The sequence below is a fragment of the Paramormyrops kingsleyae genome, chromosome 19, assembly GCF_048594095.1.
Source record: "Paramormyrops kingsleyae isolate MSU_618 chromosome 19, PKINGS_0.4, whole genome shotgun sequence".
NCBI lineage: Eukaryota > Metazoa > Chordata > Actinopteri > Osteoglossiformes > Mormyridae > Paramormyrops > Paramormyrops kingsleyae.
In genome coordinates this window covers 29731672-29739060 of record NC_132815.1, presented here as the reverse complement: position 1 = coordinate 29739060, position 7389 = coordinate 29731672, and positions in this window count along the sequence as shown.

Here is a 7389-nt window from a genome sequence, read left to right as displayed (position 1 = left end):
GGTTCACGCTTCCTATAAAGCTGCTTCTGATTCTTCAGGGTCACTCTACACTTAACTCCAGGCTAGCATGCCCTGCCCCAAGCACAAGATGAGACACAGCAACATTTCTATAATTCATTCATCTTCCATACCAGTTCACCTGAGCATGTCTTTTGGAGAACAGGGAGGGAATTCCACACAAGAAGAACAAGCAAACCCCTCAGGGGATCAAACCCCTGGTGTGAGATGACCATGCAAACCACAGCCCCACCATTCCACTGAATTTCTATAACATTTCTTTTAACTCCTCCAATAAATCCAGTCCAATTTAATTATTTTTATTTTATTTATTTATTTATTTATTTTTTTGGGGGGGGGGGGGTGTGTGTGAGGTGAACCTTCCCAGGCAGTGTGTGTCCGACTCACTGAGTCACTGCACCTTGCAGGTCTGCTGCTAACACTTAATAGGTAGGACATCAGCTATGGAGCTCCAAGTACATGGAATCATCTGTCAATGCTCATTGGCCTCCAGATTTAAATGTATAGCAAATACCTGAGTAAACCATGGTGGTGCAATGATTCGCAATGTTGCTTCACACCTCTGGGTGCAGTGTTTGAGTCTCTACCATGGCTCCATGTGTTTGGAGTTTGCATGTCCTGTGTTGTCGTGGCTTTTTCTCTGAGTTCTCTAGTTTCCCACCACAGTCCAAAGACATGCTGAGGTCAATTGGAGTTACCAAAATGCCTTTTTGAGTGTGTCCTGCAATGGGTTGATGCCCCGTCCTGGATTGTTCCTTGTTTTTTGCCCCCCTCGACCCTGAATTGCACAAACGGCTACAGAATATGGAAAGATGGTGACTGCTTGTCTGGACTAGCAATGGAGCACAAAGACACAAACAGGGGATTTATTGAACAACAGTGCTAAAGAATTGCTGCCCACTGCTATGTCACAATGTTTCATATGGGTTAAATGCAGACGACACAATTTGTGCTGTGCTGTGGTATGACAATTAATCACTTTTACTTCTGTTTAAGGGGAATCCTTAGGGAATTTTAAGCATAAATACAGCCTGAGAGTAAAGAAACAATGAATTATTAATGAAAATAATCCATCCATCCATCCATTTTCCAAACCGCTTATCATTCTGGGTTGCTAGGGGTCCGGAGCCTATCCCTGCACAAGGCGGGGAACAATCTAGGATGGGGGGCCAGCCCATCGCATTAATGAAAATAATGATTCATTAATCATATCAATATATTGATATCGACCAGTGTGAAAAATTTCATTGCGATAACATTTTGGCCATATTTCCCAGCCAACAAGAAATAACAGTGCAATAGAACCATCATTTTTATGGATGATATGAGCTGACATATGTTACATGTGAACATAAGCTGGATCATGTAATCCTACATAAATTATGCTTAAACTTGTCAGGTTATGAATTCCATCATATAGTAGCCTCCTGAAAGGGTCCTATGTAAACGAGAGCTGCAGGCATTTGGGATAATAATGAAAATGCTTCTATAATTACCTACAACCTTGATCAGCATATGTAGGGTGTATCTGATGACCAGTACAGACCTATGGGTTAAACCCCATTGTAGCTACCACCCAAAGAACTATGCACCTACTGCCAGAGACTTGTCCTGGAGTGTGGGGTACACCCTGTATGGGATGCCAGTCCATCACAGGGCATACTCACATGCCGGTTAGTTTAACTGCATGTTTTTGGACTGCAGCAGGGAACCCATGCACCACAGGGAGAACATATAAACTACACAACATGGGGAGAACATGAAAATCCACACTGAGTCACTATTTCACCTAAACTAAGAGAAGTAGAGGTTCCTAAATGAATAGTACCGCTGGAGTCTGCCCTAAATGCAGCTGATGACTTAAAAAGTACACCTCTGTCATCAAGTAGTTTGGCTCTCAGCTGCACATGCTGCTCTGGAATAATTATGGATGATATTCAACAGTCAATGTCAGTTTATCAGCAGTGTTGGTAGTAACACGTTACAAAATAAAGTTACAAAGTTACTTTGGGTGGTAACAAGTAATGTAACTAATTACATTTTCATATTAATGCAATTGAAAGTACTGAAATTTAAATGGGCTTGTTACTTTTGTTTTACAGGAAAATATACTGTACACTCACCTAAAGGATTATTAGGAACACCTGTTCAATTTCTCATTAATGCAATTATTGAATCAACCAATCACATGGCAGTTGCTTCAATGCATTTAGGGGTGTGGTCCTGGTCAAGACAATCTCCTGAACTCCAAACTGAATGTCAGAATGGGAAAGAAAGGTGATTTAAGCAATTTTGAGCGTGGCATGGTTGTTGGCCGGTCTGAGTATTTCACAATCTGCTCAGTTACTGGGATTTTCACGCACAACCATTTCTAGGGTTTACAAAGAATGGTGTGCAAAGGGAAAAACATCCAGTATGCGGCAGTCCTGTGGGCGAAAATGCCTTGTTGATGCTAGAGGTCAGAGGAGAATAGGCCGACTGATTCAAGCTGATAGAAGAGCAACTTTGACTGAAATAACCACTTGTTACAACCGAGGTATGCAGCAAAGCATTTGTGAAGCCACAACACGCACAACCTTGAGGCGGATGGGCTACAACAGCAGAAGACCCCACCGGGTACCACTCATCTCCACTACAAATAGGAAAAAGAGGCTACAATTTGCACGAGCTCACCAAAATTGGACAGTTGAAGACTGGAAAAATGTTGCCTGGTCTGATGAGTCTCGATTTCTGTTGAGACATTCAAATGGTAGAGTCAGAATTTGGCGTAAACAGAATGAGAACATGGATCCATCATGCCTTGTTACCACTGTGCAGGCTGGTGGTGGTGGTGTAATGGTGTGGGGGATGTTTTCTTGGCACACTTTAGGCCCCTTAGTGCCAATTGGGCATCGTTTAAATGCCACGGCCTACCTGAGCATTGTTTCTGACCATGTCCATCCCTTTATGACCACCATGTACCCATCCTCTGATGGCTACTTCCAGCAGGATAATGCACCATGTCACAAAGCTCGAATCATTTCAAATTGGTTTCTTGAACATGACAATGAGTTCACTGTACTACAATGGCCCCCACAGTCACCAGATCTCAACCCAATAGAGCATCTTTGGGATGTGGTGGAACGGGAGCTTCGTGCCCTGGATGTGCATCCCACAAATCTCCATCAACTGCAAGATGCTATCCTATCAATATGGGCCAACATTTCTAAAGAATGCTTTCCCTTGTTGAATCAATGCCACGTGGAATTAAGGCAGTTCTGAAGGCGAAAGGGGGCCAAACACCGTATTAGTATGGTGTTCCTAATAATCCTTTAGGTGAGTGTACTTAACAGGCAAATGTAGCCTATTTCCCTAATTTTCTGTTTATTATCTAAAGTCTTCTGGTGACACAGTGAATGAGTAATTTTAAGTACAGTAATAGATAAATTTGACAGTTGTATTGTGTCGCTCTGGGTATGTGAATATAATTCCTGTTTCAATTTAAAATGTAAAATACAAAAACTAAAAAACAGGTTGTGTTCACCAATTTGACTAGATCAACAGTAAAGGGAAGATTGTAAGTTTGTTTTGCATTAAGTTCTGTCATTTAAAGAAGTCAGAAAACATCTTGTATATTCTGTTAGACTGGAGTTGGTTTGGGCCAAAGGTTTGCCATGTGTTACTGGCCAGGTATATCACAAAGACAACTCCTCCCGCAAAATCACCGCAGAATAAAAGTGTAAAGTAATGTTCGATTTTTACTGTTTTAAAATACTTAAAGCCCCTATTTGGATTCATAGATCCTTACCTCTGAGAAAGAAGTCCTGTGCTATCTCAGATCTCAAATCTTATTTTTAAATGAATTTTTACAAATGATCAATATTGTTTCATCAACCCTGTTACTGACATATGAGATACTGTTTGAAAAGTTTTAAAATCCATATTTAGAACAAATCTGTTATATCATAAAAGATAAAATCTCCCTTGTTACATTAAGTGTGGTTTTAAAATGAGAATATTAAGGAATTCACTTTTTTTTTCATGGATAAATATGCTGATATACAATTGACATTTTCACCGCATCTTCTAAGAAAAGGTTATGAAAAGGAAATAATAATTCCCCAGTTTCTTACGGTGTATAACTTTTACTTAACATAGAAAATAAGTTGATTATACAATAGTCTTTTTTTTTTATAATTTTTACAATTATATTAGAATTTTATACAAGTAACAGGGTTGACAATAGTTATTGATGGAACATTTATAAAAAATTCAACAGGACCAAAAAATATGTACTGTAGGAGACAGATTTAGCCAAAGGTTTTAGCACATAAGATGATGATGAAAAATGATGATAATGTGGATGCAAATTTTATGTTTTCTCTTTCCTGCATCACTCAGTATTTCTTTTTTGCTCCAATGTAATGTCTGCAAACCCTAACTGAAACAATGAGGCAAAGGCTACAGGTAAGCCGACAGGTGAGCAGGCAGGCGAGCAGCCAGAGCCGTCTGGGTGACGACTGCAGGTAAGCAGGGGGGTGAGCAGGCAGGAGCCGGTGGGCGACAGCTGCAGGCAGGCAGGAGTGGTCTGGATGACAGCCACAGGCAAGCAGATGAACCCAGACGTGGGCAGGGCATGGTGGGCAATTCTGACGGTGGATTGGGTTCTATGGGTACCTTCGGGGACGGATGGGCAAAAATGGGCAGAGCTCGGCAGGGCCCTCTGGAGGCAAGCGAAGCTCAGCGGGGCCCTCTGACAGTGAGCAAAGCACCCCCCGGTAAACGGGGAGTCGGTCCAGCCAGGTAGAGTGACCCCCCCCCCCCATGCCCCTTCCCCAGCGCCCGAGGGCCCCACGCTGGAATCGTCAACAGCAGACACCGACCCTCCTCCACCAGGCAACGGGCCCGGGCAGACCATGGCCCCCCCGCATGCGGGCGACCACCCACCCGGGAGCCGGAGCAGCAGCCCCAGCCGACAGCACCCACAACCCCAAACCCACCCACCTCAGTGCAGCGGCACAGGCAGAACCCAGAGGCCCCACACAAGACCCCCCCCACCCCCCCCAGTGCGCCACCCACCCCGGGTGGGGGGGGGGGGCAGAACTCCCCATCCCCCACACCGCCCCCAACAGGCCGGGCCAGCAGCAACCCAGAGACACTGACCACGTGACCTCAGCCAAGAGGAACACCAGAGGACCCCAACCACCCAGCCCCACCACCCTCGACAACATTACATTAAAAAAATAATTATTTGAGTCCAACTATCTTCAAAATCGATCAATTGATTTTTCTTACAGGCAGACATTCTCTCTATGGAAACATAATCCAAGAGTAGATTTTTGAACAGATTTATGTTTAAATTCTCTTTTGACTTCCAGTTCAGAAGGATTGTTTTCTTGGCAATGGTTAGTACTGTGAGAAGCATGCAAGATTTATTCGTGTCTATATTAATGTTAGTGAGGTCCCCAAGCAGGCAGAGTGAGGGGGAGGGTGGGATGGGATGCCCTAAGTGTGTCAATAAGTCTTCACAAATCCTTTGCCAGAATTCGTTGACCGGTGTGCAGTACCAGAAAGCATGCAAGTAATTATCTGGTGTGTCCTTCTTACAAGTTACGCATATGTCAGTATTTCTGATACCCATCTGGAACATCCTCTGCCCTGTGTAGTGCGTTCTGTGTAAAATTTTGTACTGTAATAGCTGCAGGTTGGAGTTCTGATTCATTCGAAAGGTATTCAAGCAAATTTGCCTCCAGAAGTTAGTGTCTGGGTTGATGAGTAAATCCCTTTCCCATTTGTGGGTAGGGAGTGAGAGTGTTGTATCAGATTATGCTAGATGCACGTAAATCCTAGACAGTAGTTTTTTAGTTGGAGTTATTAAGAAGTTTGCTATTTTAGGTGAAAGCTCCATATCTAATTGCTTACGGCACCATCTATTATGTATTATTGATTTAAGTTGAAGATATTCTAAGTATTTGTTTTTCTCAATGCCATAAGTTTCTGCTATTTTGTCAAATGATATCATGCGATTATCTTGGATTATATGTTCGAGGCACTTGATTCCTTTATTATGCTAAGCCAGGAAGTTTATCACTTTTTTATTTAACAGGATGTCAGGGTTGTTCCAGATGGGTGTCAGTTTGCATGGGACCAGTGAAGTTTGGTTCATTCTAAGAAATTCCCACCAGGCTGTCAGCGATGTGCTGATGTTGATGCTCTTAAAACAGCAATAAGTATATGACTGATAAATGGCAGGTCCTGGACTCGAATATCATTACAGAAAGTTTACTCAATATCCAGCCAGCCAGGTCTAAGTTATTTTGCGTAGTCCATTTTAGGACATATATCAATCTATTGGCAAGAAAGTAGTTGTAGAAATTGGGAAGCTCCAAACCCCCACAGTTGTTGAGTTTCTGTAAAGTTTTTAAACTTATTCGTGATGGTTTGGATTTCCATAGATATTTTGAAATTAAGGAGTCCCGTGATTTAAACCAAGTCCGCGGAGGTTGACTGGGAACCATTGAGAACATGTAGTTAATTTTTGGTAGGATCATCATTTTGATTGTTGCTACTCTTCCCAGAAGTGATGTGGGTAGATTGTTCCACCATGCAAGGTCATCTTCTATCTTTTTAAGCAGCGGACTGTAATTCAATCGCGTCAGATCTGACAGCTTGGCAGAAATGTTAATGTTAATACCCAGATATCTAATGTTCCCAGATTGAAGTGGGATAGTTGGATTGGACTGGAAGTCACAAGATATTGGAAGAGTAGTCGACTTGTTCCAATTAATAGAGTAATCTGATATGGAGGAGAACTTATCTATGAGTCTTATCGTCTCCGTGAGGGAACCGTGTGTATTTTGAAGAAAAAGTAATACATCATCTGCAAAAAGACTAATTTTATGGGTTATACTTGCTGTTTGAATACCTTTGATATTATTATTATTCCGAATTGCTGCTGCCAATGGTTCAATAAATATAGCAAATAGTGATGGAGAAAGTGGACAACCTTGCCTAGTGCCCCTTCTCCTTATTTTGAATGTTGCAGTAGACTATTACGCCAATTAGTCTCCTCATGTTGTTAGTGGACTGTCTGCCTTTAATGAAACCCGTTTGATCTGGATGTATTATATAAAGTGTCACTTTTTCAATTCTACTAGCCAGTGCCTTGCTGATGATTTTAAGATCTGCATTTATGAGTGATATTGATCGATAGCTAGAGGGGAGAGCAGGGTCTTTGTCAGGTTTGAGGAGCAGGTTAATGTCTGCACAATTCATATTTGGACGGATGTTGCCAGTTTCTTTAATTTCTATAACCATTCTATGGAATAGTGGTGCTAGCAGAGGCCAAAATGTTTTGTAGAAATCTGCTGGAAATCCATCTGGACCTGGGGC